A 20,198-nucleotide genomic window follows, 5' to 3' on the forward strand; every position below is an offset into this window, starting at 1 on the left:
ACGAGTAGCGGACGCCGTCTACTATCAGGGTGTCAAAGCTCAGTCGAACATTGTTCGCCTTCTTCCTCGACTGAATTATCCCACAAAGCTTTGCGGATCTGGCGCACACGGAAAGGAAAATCGTCACTGATACGAGTATCTGACCCTTTTAATTTAAAGGCATTCTTTAGTATCGAAGTCATCACTCTGAAATCAAGCAACTTGAGTATGATAGGTCTTACCTGGCCATAGTTTTGTGCACCGAGCCTGTGACAGCGCTCAACACAGGTGCATTCTATTTTCAATTTCGTGGAAAAAAGCATCAGCACAGCGGTAAGTAGTTGCTCAGGGGATTCAGTCGATGGCTCAGGCAGGCCATAGATTATTAAGTTGTTCCGACGTGATCGGTTTTCTAAATCATCATTTTTTCTGTCCAGTAGTCTGATGGCTTTCCTAAGGTCGTCGAATGTTTCTTCTAAAGTATGCACACGGTGGTCGATGTTAGCGGTGGCCGACGCCCACGCTTCTATCTTCGAGATCCTATCTTCAAATGCATCAATTTTAGAGGTCAGACTTACTAAGTCTTTGCTTATTCGGGTTTGCCCCTCAAGCAGTTCTGTGAGCATACGTTCAGTTTTTGTGTCTGGGCCAGGGTTTGATTCTACATCACCCTAAATAATTAGCAAGATTCTCAAGGAATGTAACAAACAAAAAAAGGTACACAAAAGGCACTCTGGGTCCAGCAGCAGCAGCAAACGATCGTCACTTCTGAAGCAACGTACAGGGTGTCTATTGTTTACCTGCAAGATGAAGCAAGCAAAGTTCAGACAGCCATTCGCCATGCCGCTACCGGACCCACTGAAGAGCAGAAGCCGCGAGTCTGGCTTTATATCGTCCGGGGACTACGTGAGCGTTCCAGCAGTAATCTGCCATCCCCAATTTGACCAGCACCGATGAAGATCGTCGTCATCGATAATCAGGTTCTCATGTGATACAAAATGACACGTGCCGTTGAAGGTGGAATCCAAGTTCAGACGTGCCGGAATGCCACGCAGTCGACAAACGGAAAGAGCATAGTCCTCCGGATAGTGGCGGCCTACGCAAGCAGAGATCTGCAAGATGAAGCAAGCAAAGTTCAGACAGCCGTTCGCCATGCCGCTACCGGGCCCACACTTCCCGCTACCGACCCGACCCGCTACCGGACCCACTATTATAGTGTAAACGTTTTATTCACTACAATAAAAGAATTATGCAGCGTGTGCCACGAAACCTGGCAGTAAGCAACCCTGGGCGTCGCACCAGTCGCATTGTTGAAATCGCAATCATGTGAAATGAGCCATCTAAAATCGCATTGCGACGCGTGCGACAGCACCGATTATCGTCGTTGCAGTCGCAGCATGTGAAACAGCCTTTAGCCTTCATTTGACCGCTGCTGCGCCGTAGTCTTGTCAACGCATTACGTGACTAGCCGCGCCAAGCTCCGTCGCAGCCGCCGGCTTTGAGCATGCGCTCTCTGACGCTAGGTCACCGCCTTACCACGTGACTCTCCGTTCGCCTGGCCAGGAGGAGTGCCGCGCTCGCCTAGTAAATGCTAGCCTGGCCAGGATGATAGCGTGCTGATCTTCTCTGAGCGTTGTGCGGCAGCTGGAGATTTTGAGGCGTCATCAGAGGGGGGGGAGACTCCGTATGGCTCCCATTGGCCGTTTTCGAGCAGACGCTCTTTCGACGCTAGCGCCACGGTCCCCTTCAGTTACGGCCCTAACCAATGGGCGACGCAGAAGAAAAAATGGCGGCGCACATGATTGTTTACGTTGTCATGGCAACAGCAACAGCAGCCGCGCGGCACCTCCTCTCCCAAACGTTTTTCTTTCCTTCTTATTTTTATTATGCCGACCCGCTCCACTCCCTTTCCCCCATGCCGCGCGCGCGGCTCACTTTTTTTTTTGTTTTTACCCATAAGCGCTGTGTGTGTTTTTTTTATAATAGCACGCTTGTTACGGCGCGCCAAGCAATGCAAGCAATCAATGCGCAATCGCAAGCAATGCGCGCGCTACGCCGCGCATTGGCATTGCTTGCGAGCTGGCGCGTGGTGCGCCGTGGACTATGCGTTGGCAGGCACGCAGTCTTGCCCATACATATATTATAACAGCATGTGCCGGGACATAAAAAAAATTTCACTTCCAACACAACAGATGTTTAGTCTCGCTTTATTGACTTCGTTTCCGAAAACAGATTTTTCTTACAACGTGGCGTGATACACGCTCAAGAAATGAGCAAAAGTGAAAGGTGCATGACATATACAAGAGTACTAAAGACAAAAGTTCACAGATGGTGAGATAACAAAAGAAAGCGCTAGAAAACGGGAAGGCCGTTTCATGTACACACATAAAAATAGATTTTTATATAACGTCCTCAAGACCTATGTGTAGACGAGCTCCTGATATGTGCACTAAGATATTGCACAAAATTGGACGACGTGTATGACATAGTCATGACAACTAGAAAAAGGGAAAACTCACTGGTAATGCCAAAAACAATGACACGCAAAATACCTGAAAGATAGAATAAAATGCTAAAATTGTTTCATTGAGAGCTATAGCAAAAGAAAGCTTACTTATAAATCTGCACGAAAGAGTATGAAATGCGTGACATGTTTATTACTGCTGAACAAATTGAAAAAAAGGCATGGCAGAAAAAATAACATTGTACTAAAAACAAACACACATTATCACATTATTTTGCACTTGGCCACAACTTGAGTAACGGTGGCAAGGGGAACAGAAGGTAGTCGGCTTTTGCAGCAGCACATGGAAAACATTCGCAGAAAGGCTTTTTCCTCAATTAAAGACCAGGTAAAACAAGCCAACACGACTTTTCTTTCTACCCGAATGCAATGCTTAGCAATAAAATTACATCACTTGAGGCACCAAGTCGTACCTACTGGGCTCTCCTTTGTATAATAAACACGAACTGCAAAAATCTGCATGTAGGACATTTGTAATGCTCATGCTTTCCAGAATAAAAAAAGCGTATCATGCCTACACATGAAGGTTGTTCGCGCGGTTTTCGCATCAGGGGTTACTGAGATAGTACACAAACAATAACAGTAATTTTTCAGTTTTTAGTAGGTTTGTAGAACGTGATACACAGAAAAAGCACTGAGGGCGGTACGGAAAGCTGGGCGAGTTAATGAAGTTGCAGAATGAGACTTGGCACAGAAAAACACAAGTCACAGGCCAGGTGACAATGAGGAGGAACATCTATTTGTCAGCTTTCTCTACCGGGAAGAGGCAAGTGTAGCACAATCAAGGCGCAACGACGTCCGGAGCCTCATGGAGCACACACATGGACAGGGCTTTGTTCGTGTACATGCGCCTTCTGATGTCCTTGGGTCTGAGCGTTCACCTGTTGTCTTTAGGCACCCGGAACAACCTTGCAGGACTTGTTTTTGAGGTATTTGTGCACCACTGCACGATGCACGAGCGGTACGAGTCGGGAAACGGGTGAAACATCGCGGAGCACAAGCACACAGCTCCCGAGCACCACAGAACTGACGAAACTAGCCGCGTCGGTCAACGCACAGCAGCGCACGCATCTCGATGACAGTAGATAACAAAAATAAAGCGTTACGTAGCGGACTAAGCAGCAGCCGGGCCGGCGGGGACAGCACAGCGGCGCGGGCGCGTAGACAGTCGAAGGTGAGGGAGTTGCGAGGGCATTAGGAAAGAGGGGTGGGGAGAGGAGTTGAGCGGGGGGAAGGGCTTGGCCACCTGGATCGGCGCGCGTGCGCGCGACGATCTACGAGGCCATGCAAGGGAAACGGATTTTTGCGTTCGCCCATTACAGAGATGGCGCCAATTTCCTGTGCCACCTAGAGTTACTGTATGTGCTACCGCAGGTAGCAGAGTTGCGCGTCTGTTTTATCACGCCGCTAGCGCCTCTATTGGCAGAACGTCATCACGTGGTAGCCAAGCAACCGTGTATTGCGGAGAAGCAGATGTTCGGGCCAATTTTTGTATTTCCCGACGCCGCCGCTGCAGCGAACTGGATTGACACAAGTTATCGCCAGTCAAATTCAAATCCAATCCGGCCCATCTTGCCGTTCGCTGTCCACGTGCGTGCTAGCTGCGTAGCAACAACGCAACGCGCGCAGCGCATCTCACGTTTGTTTCGTCGGCCTGCCTCGTGACACCTTACTGCAGTAATTGTTTTTCTTCCTTTGTAAAACTAGTGAAGGGTGTTCAGGTAAAGACACCTGAACAAACAAATTTTCAGTCAACTGCCTATTGCGTCAAGTGTGTATGAGATGAAATTGCTTGACTTCGACGTTGTTGTCATTGCGTCATTGCGTCATCCGAGCTGTAAGCTTATTTTCCCCTTTGTCCAGTGGCAATGTCAAAGGAACTTGCTAAACTTTTTGAGGAACTGAAACGAGAACTTAAACAAGAGTTCCGCGAACTACGGGAAAGTCTCGAACGGGACATAAGAAAGGACATCCGCGAGATAAAGAACAGTCTAGGCTTCATAAACGAGAGTTATGAAGAAATGAAAGCGTCCGTGAACCGCGTTGAATTGGAAAATGGAGAGCTAAGAACATCCGTAGTAAAACTAGAAAAGGAACGAGACGCTTTGCATGCTCAAGTTCAAGAGCATGAAGTGAAACTTCTACAAGATGAACAGCACATGCGGTGTCACAACGTTGAAGTGAAAGGTGTTCCGAAGACGCAAGACGAGAATGTCATGGATATCACAAAAAGAGATAGCGAAGGTTATTAAGATGCCCCTTGAAAGTCGGGACATCGAGGTCTGTCACCGCGTTCGAACTACGGGGAATACAGAAGCGCCAAATATAGTGGTTCAGTTTGTTCGCAGATCAGTTCGTGACCGCTTTCTTGAGAAAGCTCGAAAGCTCAGGATAACGTCAGAGGACATTGAACTTGAACCCAAAACCCCCATCTTCATTAACGAGCACTTGAGCCCTTCCATGAAAAAAGCTGTTCGGTGCGGCAAATGCAAAGAAAAAAGGAGTGCAAGTGGAAATATGCATGGACTCGGAATGGCAAAATATTTGTGCGCGGAACGGATACCTCAGCACTCATAGCGATCACCAAGCTTGATGATTTGCGTCAAATGGTGTAGTTATACTTGCAGACACCTAAAATTTGTTTCTCGACATGGGTTATCAACCACACGAAATTAAGCATATAGTGAAACCAAAAAAATCTGTTTTGTCAGTTTTTCATTTAAACGTCAGATCTTTAACAAACAAAGAAGATGAATTAGCTGCTCTACTCGATACTATCGGAGTATCACTTACAGCGATCATGTTAACTGAAACCTGGTACACATCAGCATCAATTGTATTTCACCGTCATGGCTATCAGTGCTTCTATCAAAACCACGAAGATAAAAGGGGAGGCGGCGTCGCGCTTCTGCTTAGAGAAACATTATCGTGCGAAATAATCGTAGAATACACGACGACAACTGCTGATTACGAAGTGCTCACTCTACGAAGTTCTAACAAACTTTTCTGTGTCATTTACAGGCCACCATCTGGTGCCATTAATCACTTCTTTGAATTTCTTGAAAATATTTTTAGCTACGCATCTGATCAGTCCATAGATATGGCTCTAGGTGGCGATATTAACATAAATATGCTTTCATTGAGTCAATCCCAAAAAGAACTCCAGTATTTAATTGCTGCTAATGGTTTTTTTAGCGTAATAACAAAGCCGACGCGAGTGACTTTAGAAAGTGAATCTTTATTAGATGTATTCATTACAAATATTGACAGTAATTTAGTAACTGCAGACGTAGTTTATACCGACATTAGTGATCATCTTGGAATCGTCATGATAGCTGATAAGGCTGTACATGTTAATTACAAAAGGCAAATAATTTATACACAATCTATAACGAAAAAAAATCTTGAATCCTTTCTTGCTGCGATTAGCCAACAGACCTGGAACGACGTTTTCGAGGAAGATAGTAGTGATACCGCTTACCTTAACTTCATCACTACATTTAAGGCTATATATGATGCACATTTTCCACTAAGAAAGATAACCATGCCATCAAAAGCACGGAAACCCTGGATGACGTCCGACTTGCTCCAAATGATCAAGCATAAGAACCGATTGTACGCACAGTTTGTACAATCAAAAGATGAAGAGTTGCTTCGGCAATTCAAAAAGTACAGAAATAATCTAACATCAAAACTAAGAATGGCTCGAGACGCCTATTTCACAAATGTATTTTGGAGCCCTGAAGAACAGCGATCGGATGTAATCTGGCGAAAACTGAATTGTTTATTGCAACAAAATACCCGTGATACTTCCGAAAACTTTCAGCATGAAGGAAAACGAATTTATGGGACCTGTTTAGCTAACGCTTTCAACAATTTCTTTATTTTACAGGCATCTCAGAGTCAGGTAGAGTGCAGCCAAAATTACATTGAATTCATGAAGGGAAGCAGCTGTCCATCATCCCTCTTCGTTGCGCCCACGAACTGCACAGAAGTTTTCTCGTGCATAAGTAATATTAAAAATAGCGAGTCAGTAGATGCAACTGGTCTCCAAATAGCGCCCATTAAACATGTTCTTCACTTAATATGCGCCGCTGTTACTCACATTTACAATCTCATATTATCTACCGCTATATTTCCAAAGGCACTGCAAATGGCTCGAGTAATACCGGTTTTTAAAAGCGGTGACAACAAGTTGATTCGTAACTATCGTCCAATTTCTATACTGCCAGTGTTCTCGAAGGGTATAGAAAAATTAATGCATGGTAGGGTACTGTCTTTCTTTGAAAAACATAACCTGCTCCTTGACTTTCAGCAAGGGTTTCGAAAGAATCGATCTACTGAAACGGCATTATTGACTCAAAAAGAAATCATTATAGATATGTTTCAAAATAAGGAAATAGGTGCAGGCATATATATAGCTTTTACTAAGGCTTTTGACTTGATAAACCACAGAATTTTATTACATAAACTGGCAAGCTATGGTGTCCGAGGAAAAGCTCACGATCTTATGAAATCGTATTTGTCGAACAGAACACAATATGTTGACTTTAAAAATTCGTTGTCTTCAATACAAAATATTTATGCAGGAGTCCCCCAAGGAAGCATATTGGGACCGCTCTTATTTTTAATCTATATAAATGATGTTGTGCAATGTGTAACTGATGGAAAGATTGTATCCTACGCTGATGACACTTCGGTGTTCATAACCGGGAGATCAGAAAATGACATTGAAGAGAAAGCAATCAAAACACTGAGTGCATTAAATACGTGGGCAAAATCAAATTATTTGAAGATTAATTCTAAAAAGACAAAAATAATATTGTACTTTCCAAAAGGAAAGATAATTTCTCGGCCGTTGAACGTGTTCTTAAGCTCTGATACTGTTGAAATTGTAGATTCTGTTAAAATCCTTGGCGTTATATTTTCAAAGCATTTGACTTGGAATGATCATGTTGATTATATCAGATCAAAAGTGTCTTCAGCTGTCGGTGTCATGTTGCGGCTGCGCGGTATTATTCCAGTGAAAGTTAGGCTATTGCTATACAACTCATTAGTTCTTTCTCTTTTGCAATATTGTTGTACCGTTTGGGGCACTACGGGTGTCACAAATTTATCCAAGCTTCACCTTCTTCAAAAAAGAGCTGTAAGATGCATTGCTGGTGTTCCTTATTGTTCCCCCACACACGACTTGTTTTTAAAATATGAAATCCTGCCAATCTATAGTTTATATAATTATAGACTTTTAATGATCTATAAACGGTCTTCACACAGTCATGAACATTATATTAGTTATCTGGCAAAACTTGAGATAAACACGCATATCCTGCAGACTAGACATAAAGAAATTTGGTTAGTGCCGACGCCTAGGGCATATTATACCGAGCAGTCTCTTTCTTATACTGTTCCAGTATTATTAAATAAATTAAACAGAGAATTGTTTGACCCCTTTCAGCATTCAAGTGATGTTATTTAGCGATTTTTTCTTAGCAAGATTACGTAATGTTGCACTCAGTTTAAACCTATACCTGTTATTATTTTTTTTTCGTTTCCCCATGACCAGTTATTTGTTTTTTTAATACCTATGTTTGTGCTGCAATGCATAGCGCTGCTTTTTACAAGTGTTTTGTTATTTTGTTTCAGTGTTTATTCGGAAAATTGAAAATCTCTGCCTGTGTACTGTACTGCCAGGTTGATAAAGGGGGCAGGACCTCTGTCAAGCTTACGAGCTTTTAGTCCTGTCTCCTTCTCTGTCCAAGAGAAAAATAAAGACTGAATTTAATTGAATTGAATTGACTAACAGCTACGTGCTTTTTGGGCTGTGCTAAAAAATTCACAGCTGGAATATTAAGCGCTACTGCAAGTCTGGATTTTTTTTAAATAATGGAAGCACGTAGAGTTATACAGAAGATTTAGCTGGAATTACCAGTTTTCTGCATGTGATGCACCACACTGCTTTCGCAGAAGTGTCGTAAAAAAGCCAGCTCACATTTTCATGATTATGCACCGCTTGGGTTGTTTCTGAATATGAAAGAGGTTACTACTAAGTAAAGATATTTAATCTACTACAGCTTATGTGAAGCAGGCTGCTAGCGGAATGAATGTCGTCATTTAACATACGGTAAGGGCCTAACTGTGTTAGGAATTATTCCCTGTAATGTAGCTATGTCAATATTGTGAGAAGAACTTTCGCTACACTCCCACAGAAGGCTACTTTTGGAATCACTGCAGTGAAAAGGCACATAATGAAATCACACCTGCAGGTGTAGCTGATATCCATTGCTTGCTGGTAGATGGATATGTTCCTACACAAGATCTAATGGGGTACCAGAGTCGAAATATCAATGGTTGGTCATTGATTCACCAGTAATATTTTAGACTGGCTACATGTTGAGAGCTATAGCACATACGCAAATATGGGCCCCATTATATTTAGTACAGTTCCATTTGTAAAAGAGCACAACTTGATAAAGCTCACTATATCAAAATATTTGCATGCGCATACACTAGTGTTCTTGTTTCTTTCTCTGAAATTCGCATTGTGATTTTATTGCCAAAAAAGAGGTAGTTGCGGCTCGGTGCTTTTTGTTACTGTTTACATGCTAAAAGAGCACTGCACTGCTCTTAGTAGCGTATTTATCTCTGTTGAAACAAAATCTGAGTGCCAAGCAGTAATCAAGCGAAGGAAAGTTATTAAAGTATCTAATTGTTTACCTCAACTACTACAGTTTGTCCAGTTTTTATTATGCTATGTTATTTCGAACCTTATACTACCTTGTGAAGTAGTTTTTTCGCACTAAACTTTTTGTAGGATTTCCGGAATCTATAATATAACATCACCATATTCCTTAAGCTTATTCGGTGCGATCTAATCGTTACCCTCGCGGTTCACGAATGCTGCATCTGAGCGGCGTATATAGGATACACAATCTATCCTAGATACGCGAGAGCCCATACGTTATTAGGGCGGAGAAAGTGCACAGGTGAATGCAAGTCCAAAAAAAAGACTAATATACGCGCTGCATCTCACGCCGCGCGTTAAAAAAGGGCAGCGCCTTTTTCTTCACAATCTAATCCAGTCAGCTGTTTCGATGCGCTTTGTTTGCGATTAGGCGGAAAAGCGGTGCACGAGTGATGCAAAAGCGCCCACGGTCGATCGACAATACGCTAGGCATGTCGCCTGCAAAAACGGAGTGCGGCTTCGCCGCATAGACTTGGTTGCTTCTCAGGCAAGATGGCGGACCTACGCGCAACTCTGCTACCTACGGTAGCATATACAGTAACTCTAGTGCCACCGAAACCGGGGAGTGTACCCCCCCCCCCCCTGGCGTCATCGCCAAGTGGCGTCTGACCGCCCAGCGGATATCACCCGGCGAGCTGTCTCATTAGAGAGTTTCCGCAATGCAAAATGCGTCGCACCGTCGAGATCAACGAAGTGACCGTATTTGCGCCTTGTCCGTTTGTGCTTCGACGCTGCGCACGTTCGCGGCATCTCTTTCCATCTCTAGAACTTACGCTTTCCGTGTGGCACAACAGGCGTCACACCGTCGATCGATGCGTGCCTACCCAAGCTTAATCACAGTCATGTCTAGCCACCGACCTAGGCACAGCCGTCTCCCTGGTTTAGCGATTATTGTACACCTAAGCATAATAAAACAGGTAAATAGAAGTTTAACCAAATGAAACGAAGAGTTAACCAGGCCGAACCAAGCTTTCGCTTTTCATATTCAAAGTTAGCTGAACTAAATCGCAGCCAATTTTTTGCAGATCGTCAATTCGTCTCGGCACCTGTGGTCTGTCCGCACTCTAAAAACGAGGGAGGCTATTGCTGGAATGAAGCGGCTGGTTTACTTTCAAATCGTTGTTTTACTCTCGCAAAATGTCGAGTGGAGTGAAATGTATTGTTCACTGCGTCACCAAGAACAGAGTGAAAGTGCTTTTCGCTCTGCTCTTCAGAGAGAGAGTAGAATGCCCGTTCTACTCTTGCGGCAATAGAGAACGAAACGTAGCGTAATCTTCTGCTTGAATTGTTGGAGGCTGGCCCCGAACATTGCGATGTATCACTCACGCAAGCTGAGCCAAGAACGCACTGTTTTGCTTCTAAGTGAACAGGCAGCCACAGTTCAAAGCAATGGGCAGCCAGCGCTCTACTTTTTCACTCGAAGTTGCTATATCGCGCCCGCGCTCAACATCACAGCACCGGAGAATGGCGATCCATCCAGCGAGCTGCAACGAAAACCATCCAACGGAGATCGTGTGTCGGCCATCTGGTGCCGCCGTGAAAACACAACAGTCGTTCGCCAATCGTTGGATATAACAACAAATCCTACATGGTAAGTAAATTCTAACTTAGGTGAACATTCTGCGTATATGACATGCTATCGCCAGGAAGGCATCGCGGCGCTTAGCCGACGCGATTGACAACAGACTATGCGAGGGCGCTGGGCCTCTTGATGTCAATCGAAAAAACAAGTCGTCTCGATAACTGCATGTGATTTTATCACTTGCCGCTATCCGTAAGAGCTTTGACAATCGCAAACGCTGCCAGAACCATGGTATGTTCAATAAGACGTGAGGCGAGAGAAGGCTTAAAATGGTTTGTTCACCAGCCCATGATTTCGAGCCAATGCGGAACGTGCTTAGCGTGCGTTTTGTGCGTTTGAATTTATTAAGTTTGGCAGTCTACAGCGTAAGGAACGCTGTTGAAGTAAGTAGTCACATAACAGAAGGCGTCATTTTGCTGGCGGCATGCTTTCGTTATAAGTAAGCCGCGCGCTTGACGGTGTCTCGCCCATGGGTAATCTGCGACCACTGAAGTTACGTGTGGCACCAGGGCTAGCTAGAAAGTTTGCCGCAGGCATTCAACTGCATGCTGCAAAACGTCGAGTGGGTCCGTTATCTTGAACGCACTGAAAACGCATGAGGAATCCACGTTTTATGCTGAATAAAGTATAAACACCATATAAGCGATCTTGCACGCGACAGCTACAAGCGATGCGATGGAAATGGCTGTGCGCGTTCGCTCGTCGCCTGCAAGTCGTACTCCGTGCGACCGACGATGTTGAACGACGTCTCCCCAGTGTTGCCGGTATGAGGGCTGCAAATACGCGTCAAAACTATCGTGACGCATGCTTTAGTAATTTAAGTTATCTATTTTATTGTAAAAGGTAGCATGAAATATTTCTAAAAATCTTGCGGTAGCTTCTTATCCTTGCAAGTATATAAATTCAAACGATTGCTCGTTCAGCGCGACAATCGGTAGTATTTGAACGATGGATGTACATCCAGTTACGGCTTCGTATTATTCGCTAGTCGCTCATAGCACTTCCGGGCGGCGAGCGACGGATTTTAGATTTCCAGAACCGAGCGATCTGTTCAAGCGACGGCCCGTTTTGTCGCTCGAAGCCGTCGCTCGTCGCCGTCGCGCACTAATAAATCGCTCTGATGATGTTTGACCCTAAGACTGAACTGATTTTGCTCATGTATTGAAATGGTGTGATTATATTTTTGAGTTTGTATCTCCTGTTGCGGTTTTCGAGCACGGTGTGAATCTGAAAGGGTGATGATGTCTGCGAACTCGGTGAATTGTCAAGCAGCGAGTTATGCATCGGCATCGAATATAACGGCTGCTGTGTGGAATTACAATTCCAGGGGCGCTTTGCATACGCTTATTGTTTTGGACATGCTTGCGAATTTGCTATGTGTTGGCGTTTCAGAGTTATGTCATATGAACAGCTAAATCACCCTTCCTCTAGGGGTTACAACCGTAATGTGTGCATCTTGATACTGCATGGCAGAGCAATATGTGTTTATTGCTTTAATATTTTTGTAGAGAAATAAAGTATCAGAATAAAACGTTGCTTTAATTCCGTGTTACCAGTCGTCTGTCGTACCCAAAACAAAGAGTTGGTCTAATGAAATATTAACTGTGGTCTAACTGTAACTTTCACATGCCTTAAAGAAAGTAAAATGCTAGAATTCAAACTGGAGCAGTAGTTGAGTCTGTCAAAAATGAACTCCATTGCGCAGCTCATAAATGAAGATAAATTCTTGCCTTTTAGTAAGCTTAAATGCAGGCCGCAGTGAACTTTCTTGTTATTATTGAAATGTGGGTAAGCTTGCCGTAACAAGCCTTGTTGCCCTTTCTGATAGGCACAATCAGTCATATCCTTTGAGCTGTATGGCCATATTTTCATCCCTTTTGAGCATCATGTTAGCAGATATAATCCTGAAATTATAGCTTAAGCAGGGCCTTGGCTTTCAAGGGCTCTGGTGAGGCAGAAGTGCTCTAGACAATTTTAGCATCTCACATATTTTGTATATTGCATCATTCTTTCCCAATTCATTTTAGTGTTCATAGTACAGGTCAATAGTCATTGCCAACATTTTATCACACGTAGGTTTTATGCAATTTACACCAACTCTTTTAGGCTCATTTACAGCCACGTCACATTAAATTCATACAAGCCATCAGACCACGACGAACTCTGTAACATTAGCATGGCACTATTTGGCCACACCTGGCCCTTGCTCCATTAAACATCAAACATCAATCAAATTATGGCTTAAGATGTGGCACAACGAGAGATGGTGCGGGGGGGCATGCTGGGCATGCGCTTAATATGCGTCAGAAGTGGTGTTTGCGACACACCAGACTAATGACAGAGCTATGGCATCTGACAATGTATTCTATTTATTAGTAGGAGTAATTTAACATTGGTGCCGAACCAGGATGAAGTGTCGGTTATTTCTTTTTTGGTTAAATCTAAAAATTGAAGTTAGCGTAGCTGTTGACTGTTGCAGTCATTTAGATGTTTCGCATGCATTTCATTTGGAAGATAAGAGCCAAGACTTTCTTTTAGTGCCATGACCTTGAATGTCTTGATGTTTTTTACACCCTGTCCTCGGGTTGACTTTTGCACAGGATATTTTTCAAGCACCCGATTTATATAACGCAAGAAGGCCACGAGGATGTCAAAGAGCCCGCCCAGCGCGACTTCACGTAGTGCACAGGAGCGCACGCAAAAGAATCAAAGGACATTGCCATGCAATTTGGACAAAAAAAAAAACAAGAATGTGGGTATATTGGGTGTACCATTTGACTAAATATCAACAAAACCAAAATGCAGTATGTCACACCAACATGAAAATTCTCACGGGCTCTAGGTAGTCATCTTAACATGGTAAATTTATGTAACGTCTCTGATGGGAAATTCAAAATCAAGTATGCTCTCTGGAGATAAACACATGGGAGCAAGTGTCATTTAAAAGTTAGAAATCTGTTTTAAAAAAAGCTGATTAGTTGCGACCAGTTACTGCTTTTTGTCTTGCTTCTCAACAAATATATCCATCTGATAAAAAATAGTGGTACAATGAAATTGCATATTTGCTTAGTGACATGATACATACTTGCAATGAGCACGGTGACTGTGTTCACTATAAAAAGCAACAGCTCATGCTTGGCTCCAACAGGCCTGCATGGCTCCAAGAATACTCAATGAACGGAAAATCACCTTATCCACGGAGGCACGGGCAACCTTTGTGGTCAGCCCATTCCCTCGAAATATGCACCCGCAATACAATGTAGGGAGGCGAAAAGCCCGAGCACGGGCGATTTTACAGAAGGCCAGCGAGAATCAAGATTCGACTGTCTTTGTCGACGCGGCTCAGTACGGCAACTCTAGCACGTTCGCGTTGGCAATCATTGACGGCAAAGGGGAATTACGCTCCTCGGCGTCGGTTAGGTTTGCTTCAAGTGGAGTCGCGGAACAGGTCGCCATAGCCCTGCCCATGACCGACCCCTCGCGCATCAACGTTTTCACCGACTCACGAGCGGCCACCAAAGCTTTCGAATCGGGTAACCTAGCCCACGAGGCTGCCTCCATTCTGGCAAAGAGAACAAACCCTAGCACTCACTTCATCTCTTGGTTTCCCGCCCATATGAGTGCGGACGTTCATCAGAACATACCTAACCGCAACGAGCTTGCCCATGACCGTGCGCGAGATCTAACGCGCCGCGGCGGCATGGAGGCCTTATGGGGACAGGATGAAATCCAGCAGAACGATCCGCTCCTTACTTTTCACGAGATAACATCTTACTATCGGCTTAGCAGAAGGGCCTATACTCTTCCTCACCCGAAGTTAGACAGGTCTCAGTCAGTTTTACTTAGAATGCTCCAGACGGGCTCATTCCCTTCGCTGGGCTTTCTCAGCCGTATCTACACAGACGTCGATTCGAGCTGTCCGGACGGTAATGAGATCTATTGTTCCTTAGCGCACATGCTCTGGCAATGGCCCGCGTTACCTAACGGCCCTCTCTCCAGCGAAGCCGACTGGGAAGAGGCGCTGCGGAGCCCATCGCTCCGGTCACAACTAGAGGCAATCCAGAGGGCCCGAGCAAGGGCGGAACATTACGGTATTCCTGCCCCGACTTGGACGCGGCCAGCGGCTTCCGCGGGTCCCCGATAGGGGCCTCCGCTGAAGCTCCTCAAGATCAAATAACGTTCATTGTCTGCCTGTCTGTCATGCTTGGTTAGGTGCTTATATGCATTTGACATTAAAGAGCTTTAATAGCTTGTATTTTACAGCATGTGAATGCAAGGCTGCAGATATAAACCAGTGTGATTCTGTATTTTAAATGCTGACATTAACAGCAGATTTTCATGTCTTCCTTTTTATCTACTTTTTACATTTAATTTCAGAATTATGCCTTCCTTTCAGGTTCCAGAAAGGGGAAGCATTGGGGGAAGAGAATTCCGTGTTTCAGAAGTAATTATCGTTTGCGTGCAGGCTCACGAAGCCAGTTCATTAGAACCGCTCGTGCCTCCCGAAGCGAAAGCAAGCAGCAATTAAGGCCTTTAACTTTGTACACCGTCGTGCACACCTTACGTCTTAGAAGCCGGAGAGCCACTTGGAATTGAAAATTCTTTTAAAAGTGTAAAGTTGTGGTTTCTCCAATCTACTTGCCAACCAATTTGCTAATGGAGGTAGAGAATCGTTCAATGCAAAGAACTGAGATCATCTGAGTAGAACACTTGTTCATCAATTGGTGGATGTGAAAATATAGTGTTAAGCCAAAGCCTCTTAGTTTCATGGCTTCTGTAGACATAATTCTTCTGCTCTTTAAATAGAGTGTACAGAGAGGCGATGTATTAATCTTCCTAGACACATATGTACTTGTTTTGAGACGGAGAATTTGCAAGTGGGATAATTTTTTTTTACTTCAGCGCATCTTAATCACTTCACTAGGAAAAAAGCATTGGTTTCAGGTTCATTGTGCAAGCATATGCATAGTCGCATGCAAAATCCACGTGCATGAAAGCGATATGTGAAACAGGATGGTGCCATTCTTAGTTTATCTTTTGCTTCTTTTTTGTCTTTTTCGTGCACTTCGCTGCCTGTACTTACGCTTATGTCGCCGTTGATCCATCACATTCATCACATCTGATTTTAGTTCACATCGGAAGCCGTGCTATACTTTAGCTAGATTGCATATTTAACGAGTAACAATAATTGATCATATAATTATGCAAGCTGCTCCTCAGAAGTATAGCATTCTTACCGTAATGGGAATGAAAAGCTACCATATATGACAAGAAATTTGATGTCCAAGGTTTTAATGCCACTGCTCCTTGCAGTTTTATAATCATCTGTCGCACACTAGCTAATATTGCAAATTTAATTTTATTTATCTTTAAGAAATCTAACGGATGAATCCCAACAGCATCAGGAAGCTACTTTCTTGAGGAGGCCGACCTAATAGGAAATATAATACGCCTCTGTACCGGTTTGAGACCGGGCAGGATATCGCTGCAGAACCCCGACAAGACGCAATTAGAAACAATGGGGTGCAGCCCATACATGAATAACTTTATGTGAAATACAAGCAAAGGTAGCTAGACCTGGAGCCTCATATGAGACTATACAACACATTTATAAATGCACTGTACTCTCAGCCAGGAGCATTCATACGTTGTACAGGACGTTATCAAATGAGCTGCTGTCTTAGAATATAGCACACAAAAAGGTGTCTTGCACAATTTATGTACATTACAGGCAGCATGCGTAGCAGCTCATCTGGCAACCTCTGTCATATAAGTGCATGCGTTTTGTGCCAGAAATGCGTTTGCTGGCCAGTAATGTGGTGCATATTTCTCTTCGATCGTAGTGTCAATACTCTGTGAGTTTGCACATGTTTGTTCTATGTTTACTTTCAATTGTATGCTTTATTTTTGAAAAGAACGAGCCAATTGAACTTTAATGATATTTCGACACAGAAACAATGATGAAACTTTAGAGAATATACTTATGTTTTATTACAAGATGTGTTCTATAGTTCATGGGCATTATAGTAATCTGATGTTATGTGTTTGTCACTAAGTTTCTCAAATTATTAATCAGTTGGTCTTGTGTTGATCAATAAACCTCTGGACCTTTAAAGAGGGAAGATGTTTCATTTGATTAGCTTGGCGACTACATTTTACGTCCCATTCACCAAGCGTAAGTGCAGAAGCTGCTTATGAAGGAATAAAATATTCCCCACATGTAAGTATTGCGAATCCCTTCAAACGTGACCTTGGATCTACATCGTGCTTTCACACTATTCGGAAGAGCACTAGCACTCTGTTCTGACGGAGTACAAGCACTCTGTTTGGAACACTCGGCTTGGAGGAGCAGAAGCAGTCGGTCCGGGGGAGTACTATTAACCCTTTGGGGAGAGCACTCCCTGTGAGAAGAGTATTAGCACTCTGCAGAACAGTACTAGCCCTCCACTGCGGTGGAGTAACAAATCTCTGTCAGGAGGAGTTGAGCTGCTCTCTCCCAAAGAGGGGCGATCTACTCTCCAAAAGAGAGTTAAATATGGGACAAGCAGATACTCCCACCATTCTCCCCACCTCCTCCCTCTACCGTCGTCGCTGTTACAGGTGAGCACGGAGACAAGCGCTGCAGCTCTTGCACTGCATTTATGGGGGGTCACACCTAATGACGGCGTCCAGAGGGCATATTGCACATGCGATGCGGCATAAAAATTCGATGCGAGATTCTCCGGTCGTCTTTCCTTTGTGCCACACTCCTTCCATGAATTATCGTGATAGCCTTAAGAGCCTAGCGTCACAGAAAATGCACAAAACTTAGCCTGAACCACAACCAGACACGCGCTTTACGTGGCTCATACCTTGCCCAACGTTCTTTACAAAGGTATTCCTCGGAATTTTGAAAATGGCAGCTCATATACAGATGTCATGGAACAAAACACCAACAGCGCATGCCCTTTATGTTTCTGTGACATAGCCGAGTCTCAACCACATCCCGACGCAGCCGGTTTTAGTGGCGTACGTCTCAACCTCGTCCCAATGCAGCCGGCCATAGCGGCGTGCAGGACAGCAGCAGCAGAGGGAAGCTCGAAGAAAGAGGCGAAGAAAGCTTCGCTTTAAAAACACCGACGAATAAGCAAGTGCAAAGACAGAGCGTTCAGCGAATCATCCAGAAACGTGTGGCTCAGGCAGCCTACAGAAGGCGAAAGAGCCCAGAAGAGGAGATTGAGCTCAGAAGAGGAGCACGGAAGACGCGTTGGGGAGGCCAATGGCTGTCGAAGGGACTCGGTTGAGCCAACGCCTCCGTTGAGCGCGAACGCGCAAGGGGACCTCTAATCGGCGCATCTGCCGCTCCCGTCAATCAGCCGACCAACCTGGGTCTTTGAGAGCCCGCCTGCCGCTTCCGCTCTTATAGTTTGTCGAGCGAGGTGGGGGCGCTGCAAGCGTTCGTCAAGAGCGGACGTTCGATGCATGGGCTCCGTTGACAATCTTCGATTGCGGCGGATTACAATATTGGATCAACGTATATTTACCATCCACGGGTTCCCTTCAACGCCTGGCATCGCCTGGTACCACCAGTGAACCTGTGAGTGCCATATTCTCGGCGGTAAAGACTGTCTGACTTCTCAGCACCACGCTAACAGCGCTAACCCTAACGGCCGAGTGGTTTGGGTGCCTCACCGCAGCGGAGACGCAGGTGCGCCCGCGGATGCGCGGCATGGCGTTCGCGCAACGCTGGGTCTAACGACGTTCGCCTGTGAGTGCTGCCGCTTCACTCATGACTACTGCGACTACTATGAATTCCCTAAGAGTCTACGACCCGACGGAGATGGACTTCAGTCATGTACGAACATCCCAGCAGCAGCTGATGCCCCCGTAGGATCTCCTGAAGGAAGACAACAGCCATGGCTGGAACATATGGTCCCGGCGCAACAACGAAAGAGCGACGCAAGCTAAATCGACAGCTCCCAAGCAAGAGGCGGAGCAGAAAGAACGCCGAGAGCCTCCCGCACCGAGACTTCCGCGTCTACCGAGTTTAAAGAATTTTCCATACAAGGTCATCATCCGACCTAAAACCACGGTGGATCTACAATATGTGGCTCCACGCTCCTCCGATTTCGAATTAGGGATCCAAGCGGCCCTCCACACACCGCTACAAAAAAAAGCCAACTCTGCGCATTGTTACCCAGCAGAACATTATAATGATATGTACTCACTGTGAGGAAGATGCGTTCTGCCTCGCCAAGCTGACTAGTCTGCACCTCGACGGCAAGAGTATAACAGTCACCGCCTACGTTGCCTTGCCAGGGGATGTTTGCAGGGGTGTAATACATAATATCAAGCCTGGAGTGGGTGATGACTCTATCTTCCAAGACATCTCCTCACCCAGCCATACAATCCTGGGAGCGCGCCGTCTGGGCAAGACTACGTCGGCAGTCATCGTCTTCGCCGGTCAGAAAGTTCCATTCACGGTCAACTACGGGTGGTCAGAGCACCGCTGCTACATCTACCGGAAAACGAGGGTGGCTTGCATCAACTGTGGAATGCCAGGTCACCGAGCAGACGTCTACCCGAAACACAAGGGGGCTGCTTGCCAGAACTGTGGAACGCCGAGTCCAGATGAGACGCACGAGTGCGCACCCGTTTGCGCGCTGTGCAAGGGTCCGCACAAGACTTATTCAAGGGACTGCAAGGAGAAATTCCACAGACCGCTGAACGAGAATGCTAGTACCACGTCATCAAACGCGGCATCAACAACAGAACTTGAAGTAGGTAGGCGCACGCCTAGGCAGAAGAAGCAGCCTGTACAGCGATGGCGAGGAGTGTCGTCATCAGTCTCCCAGTCTCGTTCCACCTCTCGCGGCCGTTCGAGCTCGAGACGTCGGGCAACTGGCTCCAACCAGAACGCCAGTCACGTGGAGGCGGGTAAAGAACAAGGGAAGGAGAACCTCACGAAGACCACCGGTGAGCTGAAGAAGACGTCCTCGGGTCACCTCTCAGATTCGAAGGTGGGCTTTGCAGAGTGGCCTCCCCTCCCCTCGTCCTCCCCGCAGAATAACATGCAAGTTGGCAGCACTCAAAAAAGAGATAGAAAGTCTTAAAAAACAAGTCAGTGCTTTAACAATCCAAAACCAAGAGCTTAAGCGAGCCACTACTAATGCAATAACGCCGGTAACTCAGCCGACTCCTCAAAGCCAAACACAGCAGGTACCTAGCTCCCAGCCTACCTTAGGCGATGTCTACGAACAAATTATCCAAGAAATTTGATCCTTCAAGGAGGAGTTTCGAGCCTTTCCAATTTACGTGAACGCCCAATTCCAAGAAATTCGAGAGCAGGTTGCAAATAACAGACGATACACGGAGGCGGCAATTTGTGCACT

The sequence above is a fragment of the Dermacentor variabilis genome, chromosome 10, assembly GCF_050947875.1.
Source record: "Dermacentor variabilis isolate Ectoservices chromosome 10, ASM5094787v1, whole genome shotgun sequence".
NCBI classification, from domain to species: Eukaryota; Metazoa; Arthropoda; class Arachnida; order Ixodida; family Ixodidae; genus Dermacentor; species Dermacentor variabilis.